Source organism: Silene latifolia, chromosome 11 (assembly GCF_048544455.1).
Source record: "Silene latifolia isolate original U9 population chromosome 11, ASM4854445v1, whole genome shotgun sequence".
Classification (NCBI taxonomy): domain Eukaryota; kingdom Viridiplantae; phylum Streptophyta; class Magnoliopsida; order Caryophyllales; family Caryophyllaceae; genus Silene; species Silene latifolia.
Genome location: NC_133536.1, coordinates 203,115,912 through 203,129,765, shown reverse-complemented (window position 1 = coordinate 203,129,765; position 13,854 = coordinate 203,115,912). Strand labels below are relative to the sequence as shown.

Below are 13,854 nucleotides of genomic sequence, written 5' to 3'. Positions count from 1 at the left end.
CTAAGAATGTTTTATCTGAGTTCGTGGTGATCGACGGTTCATCCGCCTACAATGTCCTTATAGGCCGGGTCACTTTGAGCGAGGCCGATGCTGTGATGTCCATCCGGGCCCTGACATTGATGTACGTCTCGGACCAGGGGGAAGCACAAAAGCTCGTCTCAAAGGACGAAAGAGATGAAATCGTCAACATCCAAGTATCTGCCAGAGGGTGCAACATGCAATCCCTCAAAGTGGCGAATAAGTCATAGAAGGGGAAGAGCCCATCCTTACAGCAGGAGGGCGAGCGGATGGATACTAACATTGGCATGGTCGAAGGAGCCCAGACCGAAAAAGTGGAAATTGACCCAGAGCCCACCGTAACTATCGGTGCCGACCTGGAGCCAAAATTCAGAGCCGACCTCCTAGACCTGCTGAGGAAGAACAAAGATGTCTTCGCATACTCAGCAGCCGAGATGCCAGGCGTGAGCCGGAAGGTGATCGTTCACAAGCTGAACATACTCTCCACCGCTCGCCCTGTCAAGCAGAAGATGAGGAACTCCTCGGCCGAGAAAGATGAGGCCATCAAAGCCGAGGTAGATAAACTATTAGAGGTGGGCTTTATCATGCCTTGTACTTACCCTGAGTGGCTAGCTAATGTTGTAATGGTGAGGAAGTCATCAGGGGCGTGGAGGATGTGTGTTGATTTTACAAATCTTAATAAAGCGTGCCCTAAAGATTGCTATCTGATATAGGACCATTTTGCACTCTTTTTCCCTCTATTTTCATGCATATTCGACCCCATTTGAGGCGGTTTTGTACCCCCTTTCCTCTCGTTTCTTGTCCCGATTCCCTTTTACTATGACACTGTGGCACCCTTGCAGAAATTGAGGCGGGAACGGGCGAAATGAAGCTAGAAAGACGGGAAGACTAGGCCACGCATGAAAGATGAAGGAAGTGATGCTGAGAAGTACTCTCAGCCGGTAGGCCGGCAGCCGGCTAGCCGGCTGGGAGCACATATATACACGAAATGAAGGAGGAGGCAAGGAAGAAGTGTCCCCAGCCGGTGGCCCGGCGGCCGGCTAGCCGGCTGGGAAGACACAATGAGCTAGGAAACAAAGAAGTTGGAAGAAAGTTACAGGGATCTCCCAACCGGTCAAATGACCGGCAGCCGGCTAGCCGGCTGGGAGTACCCCCAAAGGGTAAAAGTCAAGATTCGAGGTCAAAGGCGTCCCAGCCGGTCAGGGACCGGCAGCCGGTCGACCGGCCGTGCACACCTGATGACTTCCAAAACTTGTTCAAAATTCCAGAGATCTCCCAGCCGGCCAAAGCACCGGCGGCCGGTTGACCGGCCGGGAGTGCGTATGCGTGTTTCAAAGCCCATTTCAATTTCTGTCCTAATCCTTGTGGAACCTATATATACCCCCTCTTAAACCCCTTTTGTACACACAACCCTAGATCCAGAATATTTACCCTTTCAAGTTTCAAACTTTGTTAATTATTTTGTTAATCATTCCCTAATTAAGCTAGTTCTTCAATTAATTGGGGATTGAAGTTGGGTTGTAAGAACAAGATTGAAAGTTTATCCTTATTTATTCTATCCTATTTCCTTTCTTGCTTTGGATTGGTATTATTTCTCTCCTTATTTTCATTTGTTTACATTTTATTCTTCCTTCAAGTTTGTTTGAATGTTTATGTTAAAATTATTGTTGTTGTTTGTTTGTTGTTGTTGATTTCATCATTGTTCATCTTTTCATTGTTCCTCTTTCCTTTGTTTCTCTTTCATTTGTTCATACTTGGATAGTTGTCCTCAAAGACTTAATCTTTGAGTTGATTTGGTTAAAGATTGCATCTTTAGGTCTAATCAACCTTGCTATTAGATTAAATCGTCTTTCTTTACAACTATTGTTGGATTGTTGCATGTTTGGTAGTAAGATTCATCTCCTCACCATGTTTGTGACCAAAGTTTCCATCTTTATTGTTTATTTTGCAATTAAGACCATGATTAGTGAGTAGTCTTCCACTAGGGCTCGGTTTGACCCAACATGAGTAATTTCGCTAATTGAATTTCATAAAGGCTAATTATTTGGGGAAATTGGTGAGGGTAGTTTAGAGGAATGACATGGTTTATGGGTTGACTTTTGGGTAGTGTCGACTTACGACCCTTGACCACCAACGAGAGTTGGTTAGGTTGTGATTTGGATACCCGAGATTTGACCCTATTGTTAACCTTGGTTGAGACCGAAAGGGAGAACCGGGGTAGGACGCCTCTATTCTAGCGTTTGAAATCGACCCTCGAGAGAGGGAGTGGGATGACCCGGGAATTGATGGGGCTTAATGACCTTAGCAAATATTGGACTACCTTGGGAAAATGCATGTTTTTGGGGTAGTCGTGTATTGAGTTAGGGATTCCGACCTTCGAACCCGAGAGGGGGGTTGGTGGGTAGTACTAGTGTCCTATTTCGAACCCGAGAGGGGGGTCTTAGGCTAATTAGAGTCGTCACCTCCTCACCTTACTACCCTTGTGATTAGCCTAGAGATTTGATTGTGTGGAATTACGAATTGTTTGGGAAGAACCGAGTCTTAGGTTTTTAATCTATTTGATTTACAACCTTTCATTCTATCTTGCTCCTTCTCCTATTTCTCTTTTAGTTTGTTTTACCTTATTGTCGATAGTTCTAGCGTAACCTTCTCCCTTTATTGTCGACTTAGCTAAACTATAGGATTAGAACAATTAGTAGTCTTTTCAACTCCTTGTGGGATCGACCCTTAATAGTGTACAACGATAAAATCGTGCACTTGCGAGGTATAGCTTGATACCATCAAGTTTTTGGCGCCGTTGCCGGGGAGTTCGGCTAGATATTAATTGTTTTCGTTCTTGTTTAGACTAAGTCTTTTGTTACTAATACCTCTCTTAAGTGTGTAGGACTTTTTGCATGGTTAGGAGAGCCCGAAGAGGTCAACCAATTCGTCCGATTGACCACGAGATCGAAGCAACCGCGAGAAGACTAAATTCACTCCGTAGAAGAGGGCTTATAGAAACACCGATTCCTCAAGAAAATCCAGTAATTGAGGACCTTCAAGAAGAACCACGGGTCTTTGAAGCTTTCGAAAATCCTTTTGCAACACCGGAAACGGAAGTAACAATGGCCGCGGTTCTTATGAGAGACAACTTGGCTCCTAAAAAGGTGGTGAATCCGAGTATCGTCAAACCACCCATTCAAGCCAACAATTTCGATGTGAAATCCACCTTGCTACAACTTGTCCAAGGGAACCAATTCGGAGGGGGAGCCACCGAAAACCCCAACGAGCATCTGAACGAGTTCTTGGATAGTTGTGACATGTTCAAGGCCAACGGAGTGACGGAGGATGCCGTACGCCTTAGGCTTTTCCCTTACTCCTTGAGGGGAAGTGCCAAGGAGTGGCTTAAAAGTTGTGAACCCGACTCTCTTCGGACTTGGGACGATGTCTCTAAGGCTTTTCTCAACAAGTATTTCCCACCCCAACGAACCGCAAGAATCAAGAGTGAGCTCCAAGGGTTCACCCAACAAGAAGATGAGACCCTTTATGAAGCATGGGAGAGGTACAAGGGCCTCCAAAGGCTATGTCCTCACCACGGTATTGGGGATGATGAGCTCATCAACAATTTCTATGAAGGGTTAAACAATGAGATGAAGATGAACCTTGATTCCGGCTCGGGGAAGGGAGCATTGGATAAGATAGATCACAAGACGGCGAAAGAGCTTATTGAAGAAATGGCTTCTCGTACCTTCCATTGGAACAATGATAGGCACAAGAGGAAAGGGAAGTCAACGGTCGAATCGGCCAACAATGTGGAAGTGAAAGAGATGATAGAAGAGCTTAAGCAACAAGTTGCCTTGATGAGCTCAAGCAAAACATCTAGCAATTCTTCTATGAGAAACCAAGTCTATAGTTGCGAGCTTTGTGGAGACCAAGGACACCCACCCAATGAGTGTCCTTTGGTGGTTGGAGATGGCAATTGTATGGAGCAAGTGAACGGGATATGGGAGTCTAGTCCGGCCAAGCAAGCATTTAACAACAACCAATATCACCCCGGAATGAGAGCCCACCCAAACTTCTCCTATGGTTCTCAAAATGTCCAAAACCCAACCTTCCAACAAAAGTCACAACAACCAAACTTCCAATCTCAAAAACAAAACACTACATTCAACCAAGGTCCACCGGGTTTCCAAGGGAGAACCTTCCAACCAAGACAACAACAATTTCAACCACTCAACCCACCAACCAACCCGCCTTTCCAACAACCCACTCAACCTTTCCAACAAACCACTCAACCAAAGTCAAGCTTGGAACTCATGATGGAACAATTGATGACCTCCCAAAACCAACTTGTCAATACTCAAACACAATTCATCAACCATTCCACTCAAAAACATGACGAGACAACCTCATCCATCAACCAACTTAGGACCCAAATGCAAGCTTCCCAACGGATGACGGACAACCAAATCTCCCAATTGGCTACCCAAATGAGCCAACTACAAGCCTCCCAAGGGAAATTCCCGGGTAAAACCGAGGAAAATCCCAAAACCATGAATGCTATCCACTTGAGGAGTGGTCGAGATTTGGAAGACCGGGAATTTGTCAAGAAGAGGAAGAGTAGTAGACCGGGTAATGTCATTGAACCTCAAGTTGTGGTTGAACCTCCTAAGGTAATTGAAGAAAAGGAGGGAGAATAGGAACTCGTGGAAGTTGTTGTGGAAACTCCAAGAGTGATTGATGAACCAACAAAGGTGGTTGAAGAGCCTCAACAACAAGTTGTAAGAACTTATGTGCCACCGATTCCTTTTCCACAAAGGTTGGCAAGAGCCAAACTTGAACAAAAGTATGGGAAGTTCATGGATATGATGAAGGGTATCAACATTACTATGCCTTTCATTGATGCCGTAAAGGAGATTCCAAGCTATGGAAAGTTCTTGAAGGAGCTCATCTCAAACAAAAACTCCTTGAGCCCGACAACTACAGTGAACTTGTCCAAAGAGTGTAGTGCAATTCTCATGAATGAGGCTCCTCAAAAGCTTGAAGACCCGGGGAGCTTTTCCATACCTTGTAAGATTGGGACCGTGCACATTGAGAGGGCTTTGTGTGATTTGGGGGCTAGCATTAGTCTTATGCCCCTCAAAATTTTCAAGAAGTTGAAAGGTTATGAGCTTTCACCAACAAGGGTTTCTCTCCAACTTGCGGATAGGTCGGTAAGATACCCGATTGGTCTTGTGGAGGATGTCCCGCTCAAGGTGGGGAAACTTGCATTTCCATGTGACTTCTATGTAATGGACATCCCCGAAGACTCAAATATTCCCATCATATTGGGGCGCCCTTGCCTTGTTACGGGGGGTGCCATGATTGATGTGAAGAATGGGAAGCTTTCTCTACAAGTGGGTGAGGAAAAGGTCGAATTCTCCTTGAACAAGGCTATGAAAGAACCTTCGGAAGAAAAGTCTTGTTATATGATTGATGTGGTCGAAGAATGGGTTGATATGAAGAAATTTGATGAAGATAAGGGTTTGCAAGGGTTCCTTGAGGGCAAGGTAAAAGATTGCAAGGAACACCGGGAGTATGCTTTAGCTATGGAAGCTACAATTGAAGAAGACTCGGACAAAGAATTTGAAAGCTTGAGAGGAGATGGTAAAAAGGAGGAGAGATCCACGCCTCCTCAAGTGGAGTTGAAACCTCTTCCCTCTACTCTTAAACATGCTTTCCTTGGCCCCAATGACACTTACCCTATTATTGTCAATAGTGCACTCAATGACACCGAACTTCAAAAGCTACTTGATGTTGTGAGAAAATACAAGGATGTCATTGGGTACTCAATTGATGATATCAAGGGGATTAGCCCTTCTTTTTGCACCCATCGCATTCATTTGGAGGATGAGAGTGCATCTTCCATTGAGCCTCAACGCCGCCTTAACCCCGCTATGAAAGAAGTGGTTAGGAAGGAGGTGTTGAAGCTCTATGATGCAAGCATAATATACCCTATCTCCGATAGTGCGTGGGTGAGCCCGGTGCATGTTGTGCCAAAGAAGGGCGGGGTCACGGTAGTCACCAATGATAAGAACGAACTCATTCCAACAAGAGTCACAACCGGGTGGAGAATGTGTATAGACTATAGGCGCCTCAACAAGGCAACTAGGAAAGACCATTTCCCCCTCCCTTTCCTTGACCAAATGTTGGAAAGACTTGCCCAACATTCTCATTTTTGCTACCTTGATGGGTTTTCGGGATTTTTCCAAATCCCGATTCACCCTAATGACCAAGAAAAGACCACCTTCACGTGCCCGTTTGGCACCTTTGCCTATAGGCACATGCCCTTTGGGCTTTGCAATGCGCCGGCTACGTTTCAAAGATGCATGCTAGCGATATTTTATGAATATGTTGAGAATATCATGGAGGTGTTTATGGACGATTTCTCCGTCGTAGGCACCTCATTTGATGGATGTCTAGCTAATTTGGGTAAGGTCTTGAAAAGATGTCAAGAGAGTGGTCTAGTCTTGAATTGGGAGAAATGTCACTTCATGGTGACATCCGGGGTCGTTTTGGGTCATGTAGTGTCAAGTAAAGGCTTGGAAGTTGATCAAGCCAAGATAGAAGTGATCAAAACTTTACCCCCTCCCACTAATGTCAAAGGAGTAAGAAGTTTTCTTGGGCATGCCGGTTTTTACCGGAGATTTATCAAGGATTTTTCTTTGATTGCCCGACCTTTAACATTGTTGCTTGGAAAAGATGTGCCTTTCGAATTTACTAATGATTGTTTGGATGCTTTTAATAGGTTGAAGGAAGCTCTCATCACCGCTCCAATTATGCAACCTCCCACTTGGGGAGAACCTTTTGAGTTGATGTGCGATGCTAGTGATGTAGCGGTGGGAGCGGTGCTTGGACAAAAGAAGAATGGTAAACTCCATGCCATATATTATGCAAGCAAGACCTTGGATGAAGCTCAATCGCACTACACCACCACCGAAAAGGAGCTTTTGGCGGTCATATATGCCATGAACAAGTTTCGTTCTTATTTGGTGGGCTCTAAGGTAATTGTGCACACCGATCACACGGCGTTGAGGCACTTGCTAATCAAGAAGGAGTCAAAACCACGCTTGATTCAGTGGATTCTTTTGCTACAAGAGTTTGATATTGAAATTCGAGACAAGAAAGGTGTGGAAAATGTGGTAGCCGATCATCTTTCTCGGTTATTACATGTGAAGGGTAAGGATGGATTGCCAATTGATGACTCCTTGCCGGATGATCAACTATTTGCACTTGCTATGATGGATGTCCCCTGGTACGCGGACTATGTAAATTACTTGGTATCCGGGGTCATCCCACATGGTTATGACTCCCATAAGAAGAAGAAATTCTTTCACGATCTTAAGCAATATTTTTGGGAGGAACCATGCCTTTACAAGTCTTGTGCGGATGGGATAATTAGAAGATGCATCCCGAATGAAGAGGTACAACCCATAATCTCTCATTGCCATGACATGCCAAGTGGAGGGCATGGTAGTTCACGAAAAACCGCCGCAAGGGTACTTCAATGTGGCTTTTATTGGCCTTCTTTATTCCATGATGTGGCCACCTACGTCAAGAAGTGTGACAAGTGTCAAAGAAGTGGTAACATTTCAAAGAGGCATGAAATGCCAATGAACTACATACTTGAAGTGGAGGTATTCGATGTATGGGGCATAGACTATCAAGGCCCTTTCCCCTCCTCAAATGGGAATGAGTATATCCTTGTAGCGGTGGACTACGTGAGCAAATGGGTTGAAGCAATCCCAACAAAGACTTGTGACGCAAAATCAGTGACCAAACTCATGGAAACGATCATATTCCCACGGTTTGGGGTTCCACGAATTGTGATTAGTGACCGTGGAACTCATTTTCGGGAAAGGACTCTTGATGCTCTACTCAAGAAACATGGGGTGCAACATAGGCGGAGTCTTGCCTATCACCCACAAGCTAACGGCCAAGCCGAGATCTCTAACCTCGAGATCAAGATGATCCTTGAAAAGACCGTGAGCCGGTCAAGGAAAGATTGGTCAACCAAGCTCAATGATGCATTGTGGGCTTACCGGACCACTTTCAAAACACCAATAGGAACTTCACCGTTCCGGTTGGTGTACGGGAAGCCTTGTCATTTGCCGGTTGAGTTGGAGCACAAGGCGCATTGGGCAATCCGCCTCCTTAACTTTGACTTGAAAAGCGCCGGAGAGAAGCGGCTACTTGACATCAATGAGCTTGAAGAATTTAGGCTAGAGGCTTATGAGAGCTCTAGATTGTATAAGGAGAGGACCAAAAGATTTCATGACAAGGCCATCATTCGGAGAGAGTTCAAGGAGGGAGAGTTGGTTCTCCTCTTTAACTCAAGGTTCAAGTTGTTTGCGGGGAAGCTCAAGTCTAAGTGGTCGGGACCCTTCACCGTGGTCCGAGTCTTTCCACATGGTGCTATTGAAATATCCGATGGGGATCAATCCTTCAAGGTGAACGGGCAAAGGCTCAAGCACTACGTTGCCGGAACCCCTATCATCAAGAATGTGAGCTCTATCGCCACCTTTCTTCCAAATTATTGATTGTTATTCATAACTACGTCGAGCCTACGACATTAAACAAGGGCGCTACATGGGAGGCAACCCATGCAACTTTGTATATATCATGCATTTAGGTAGAATTTGAGGAATTTTGGATGGATACTACTTGTCAATTTGATTGTTGTCGGTCACGATTGTGGAGATTTGGGGTTTTTGTATGATGAACAAGCATTTGAGCATTTATTGGCCTTTATCCGACGTCCCGAGTCGGGTTTGAAAGTCGAAAACACGGAAATCGAGGCCGATAGATGATGGGAATTGGAATAAGGGTATATTGGAGAAATCGTGATGAAGCGTATTCCCAGCCGGGTGACCGGCAGCCGGTCTTCTGACCGGCTGGGAAGTTTCTGTAAAATCAAAGAAGTTTGGTTGAATTAACAAGGAAGGTATTCCCAGCCGGCTGGCCGGCAGCCGGTCCACCGGTTGGGAGTACGTGTATATGGGTTTTTGTCAAAATTTCACCCTTGAGAGAAGTCCCCGGCCGGGCGGCCGGCCGGCCCATGGGGTGGGAATGCATATATGAAGAAAATGGGGATTGGGTGACCTCCCAGCCGGGTGACCGGCGGCCGGTCTTTTGACCGGCTGGGAGTCTTCTGATACTTTTTTTGAAAATTTTGAAAATCACCCGAACTCCCAGCCGGGCGACCGGCGGCCGGTCTCCTGACCGGCTGGGAGTACTCTGATCGTGTTTTTAACACAAAAATCACCCAAAATTAACTCATTTTTTTTCGACTCATTTCTTCTCTCATCTCTCACTCTTAACCCTACCTCCCCTACACCCACCTCACCTCAACCACCAACAACCACCCTACCACCACCCTACCACCATCAAACCCACACAAACCTCCTTCCCTCCCTTAGCCCTCCATCAAATCACACAAAATGGCCCCAAAGAAAAGAGTGAGGAGGGGGGATTTAGCACTTCAACAGGCGGAGGCGGTGGCGGCGGCGGCGACCGATATGAGCACCGATCCCGACTTCCCGGATGTCCAATTTGTTTCCATCACAATGAAAGGTAAATTCGTTTTATTTAAAAAACGCCCCATTGCCACCACCCGATTTATTGATAGACAATCCATGCGGGAGTTAGGGCTAGACCAAGTTACCCTTGACTTGTTTGAGGGGGTGGGAATGAAATTGATGTACGGGATGCATGAGAAAACCTATGCCCGTCTCACTTGGGAGTTTTTGAGCTCCCTCCGTATTGACAAGCATCGCCAAACCCAAAAGGTAGCCTTTTTGCATTTCCGATTGATGAACAAGGACTACTCCTTGACCCTTCCGACCTTTGCTTCCCATTTCGGGCTTGACACAAGCCCCCCTCACAAGGCACCCGATACCTTTGACCATGGTGCCTTATGGAAGGCCATTACGGGTTTAGATGATATTCCGGGGGTCAAGAGAGCCGCCAACACTGTCCATAATGCGGCTATACGGGTTTGGCATAGGTTCATGGGGTGGACCGTTTTTGGCCGTGAGGAAAATCACAATTTCCGAACGGAAGAGTTGGAAAGTCTCGGCTCTTATCTTCGTTCCAACCCCACTACTTTGAAAATTGACATTGCCCACCACTTGGCCCTCACATTACAGAGGCTTAGCAATTCTCCGGCCTCTTCTACGTCCGTTGTCGTGGGTGGACTCATCACCCACTTGATTAAGCGGCTTAACCGGAGAGTCAACTTGAGTGGAATGCATTATATGATTGGTGATACGATGTTTATCAAGAGCTATATCCACCACAACCTCGGTTGGTTGAAGACCCACCCGAATGATGGCCTAGACTATTGGCAAATTCGGGTGGATGGAGTTGATCGAAATTCTATCCCTCTTCCCAACCCCGACAAGATGAAGGTAGTGCCTAACTCGGAGTATTATTTGCTTGAGATTGAAAATCTTGAAGACCCCTCTATCCCCCAACAAATTAACCCAAATCTTCGGTATACTCGTGGCCGACCCATCATTCCCGCAAGGTCTACCTTGCGGTATGCCACACCATCTACTCCTTTTGTCCCCGGGCCCTTCCAACAAGGAGAGGGGTCCTCCAGTCACCAACAACAACAATCGCCCCTTCTCCACGCCGACCTCATTTCCTTCATGGAGGAGATGAAGCTTACCATGGCAAATGCCGCTAGTGAGCGGCTTGGGCTCCAAAATAGGCTTGACCGGATTTACTATGACCATTCCCTTGGTCAATTCCCGGTGTATGATGATATGATGAGGCACCAATACAAGCACCCCTCCGGCCTCCACCCTTCTTACTATCTATTCCCGGATGGCGGACATCCGGATGACGGGACGATTAAATATGGCGACATCAATTTGCAGCCCGATTATTTTAGTGCCCCGGTTTTCCCCACCCCGCCTTCCACTCAAGGGGAGGGTCAAGACACGAGGTGGTTCGGCGGCACCCCCTCCATATTCACTCAAGGAGGTTCTAGTGGAGCCGGAGGGAACTCGGAGGCGTTCGTCGGCATGAGCTCGGGGATGGATGTGTTTGGCTCGGATGCCCTATTGAACACGGACGATTTTATCCGTGAGTCCGAGTTCGGGGCAATTCAAGGTGATGGTGATGACGACTTTGAGTAGAGCCTAGTAATGAGGGCTCCACTTCTTCTTCCCTTTTTCAATCCAAAGCCGTCGGTATGCTCCCCTCATTCAATCCAAATGACAAGTACGATCTCTCCCTTTTATCCAAATTTCTCATTCATGTTTAAATTTTTCGCATGCATTTAGTTGATAATTCATTTAGTTGCATCATATAGGATTGCATTAGATTTCAATTTTGTAATATATTGTCACATTTAGTAATTGCATTCACTTAGCATAAATTTGCATTGTCATTTAAATTTTGCATATAGGATAGAGCATGCATTGCATTTTCAAACTAAAAAAAAAAAAACCAACTAAAAATTGAAAAAAAAAAATGATTAAAACAACCAAAAACATGTTATTTTCTTTCACTAAATTGTCCTCCCATGTCTATAAATAAGTGTGGGGATGGCCTAAAAAAAAAACAAAAACATGCTTTTAATTTGAATTCCCTCCACACATTTATTTCCATTTGGAAGTAATGTAAATAAATAAGTGTGGGGAGGGAGTTCTTATATCAAAAAAAATCAACAAAAATATGTCTTTTTAATTTTTCAAAAACAAAAATCACAAAAATATGTTATTTTCCCTTTAAAATCAAAAATCAAAAAAATATGTTCCTTTCTTTTCTTATTCACTCCCTATGCTTTTGTCCATTGAGGACAATGTACATCTCAAGTGTGGGGAGGGAAATATCCACTCTTGTGAATATTTGTATATATTTGTAAATGCTTGTAAATTTAAGAAAATTCAAGAAAATGCCTAAAAATTGAAAAATTTCTGAAAAATTCAAAAAATTTGCATCGTATATATATATGTTTTGTCTAACCTTTGGCATGGCACATTGACCACTTGAGGCAAAAAAAGAACTTGAAGACCGCTTGGTATAATCCTTCCTACCTCTTGCTCCTTTTACTATTCTTTCTTTTTGGTATCTTGGATATTTTGAAGGAGAATGGGAATTTTGTTGCTTTGGGTGTCTCCTCGGGGGACCGTTTGGAATTTTGGTGTTGATGTGCTGCTAGGTTTAGCCAATTTGTTGCACGTTTCATCTCATGTTTGTTTAAATTTCCGCATGCATTGTTCACATGTAAATACTTGTTGCACTTCTTTCTTTTTGCATTGAGTTTGTAAATAAGTTTTTAAGGAAGAACATGGTCAAGGGAAGGGAACCAAGTACCCCCATGATGAACTAATGTGCCCAATTGTGCCTTTTCCCTCCTCGTGACTCGCACCCGTGACCTCTTAGTTAGCCGAGGAAGGAGGGCTTGACCAATGAGTTTAGACCGATCTTGTGAGACCTAGGGCCGTAGACTAGACCTTTGGCTCGACTTAGCTACTCAAAGGTAAGGGTAGAGCCTCCTAGGGTGGGTACATTCATACCCCGCCCTCATCTAGGTTCGAGAGTAGGTCTTCTCGCGAGGCGTGTCACATCATTACGCATAAGTGTGTCGCATCGTCCTTAGATCATGAAATTGCATTACATTTTTGTGCACATGATATGAAGCATAAATCAGTTTTTATGAACCTCACAATAGCCAAATAGCCATGTTTTCTCCCCTACATCGTTTTCCTTTTTGATTCACCCCCTTTGAGCTTAGCCTTTTCATTTGGCAAACCCACTTAAAATAGCTACGTTCCCATAACCACCCTTCCTTAATCAAGAATTGGTCGGTTTTTGTAGTTGTGTTGTAGGAGGTGATTTGGGTCGTGATGGTGGATGGCTTGCACGTCCACTTGGGTCGGATTTCGATGTGAAATTGGTTTTGTATAAACAAATAATAAGAGGTTGTAAATTGTAATGAAAAAGCAAAATAGAAAAGTGAAAATGTCGTGAAAAATCAAAAATAGTAAGTCATGTTGTATATATGTTATAAAGAAAAAGGCAAAGCAACACCCCTCCTCATCAATAAACGGGGTAGAAAAAGCCGTTGCTAAATAAAATGGGGCAAATTGATGTTTTTCCAAAGATGAGTCGGGTTTACACATTTTTTGCATGGCTTGGGAAACCGAGTCGTTGTTACGGTGTAGACGTTACCATTTGTTGAAATAAAGGGAGTCTTATCAAATTTTTCCTACTTGAGTTGGGTTTATGCAATTTTTGCATAGTTTTGGTCATCAATGCTATGTTAGGGCATAGATGTGTCTCATGTGTTGCAATAAGAGATGGGATGTGATGTGTCGACGATTCTTGATTTGAGCCCCACATGTCCAAACGGTGCTTGCACCAATCCCGTTTCGACCTACTCCTTAGCCCCGTTGTAACCCTTGCTTCATTTTTGTGTGCATTTTGCCATGATTTGCATTTCATTGGACAAAGGACGGTTTTACACATTAGATTGCGGGCACGTTTTCGCTAGTTGAGTTAGTTGAGTGATTTTGGTTACTTTTTGTCACAAAAATCACCTTGTTCTTTCATTGAGTGACGAGTGAAAACCGTGAGGATGTCGTTGCCTTGGTTTCCTTGGTCATGGGTCTTTTGGTTGAATCTTGTGTCGGTTTTGTAATTCTCGGCGGACTTGCCCTTTCTTCCCTTTCCCCGCTCTTGAATTTGTTTCTTGAGCATTGGTCACACAAGGGTTGCTTGAGTCATGCTTAGGGGGTTGGCACCTCCGTTGGAACTTCTGAGTCGGTACTCCCGACCGAGACCATGTTTTGTTGTTTGAAAAAT

General features: G+C 44.7%; 1 non-coding gene across 1 annotated transcript; it reads right to left on the bottom strand.

Moving 5' to 3' along the window:
- Positions 1–3,491: 3,491 nt before the first annotated feature.
- LOC141615463 (small nucleolar RNA R71) lies at positions 3,492–3,598 on the bottom strand. The gene has a single exon (XR_012529885.1). It is a non-coding gene; the product is annotated as a small nucleolar RNA R71 (small nucleolar RNA).
- Between the last annotated feature and the right edge of the window lie 10,256 nt (positions 3,599–13,854).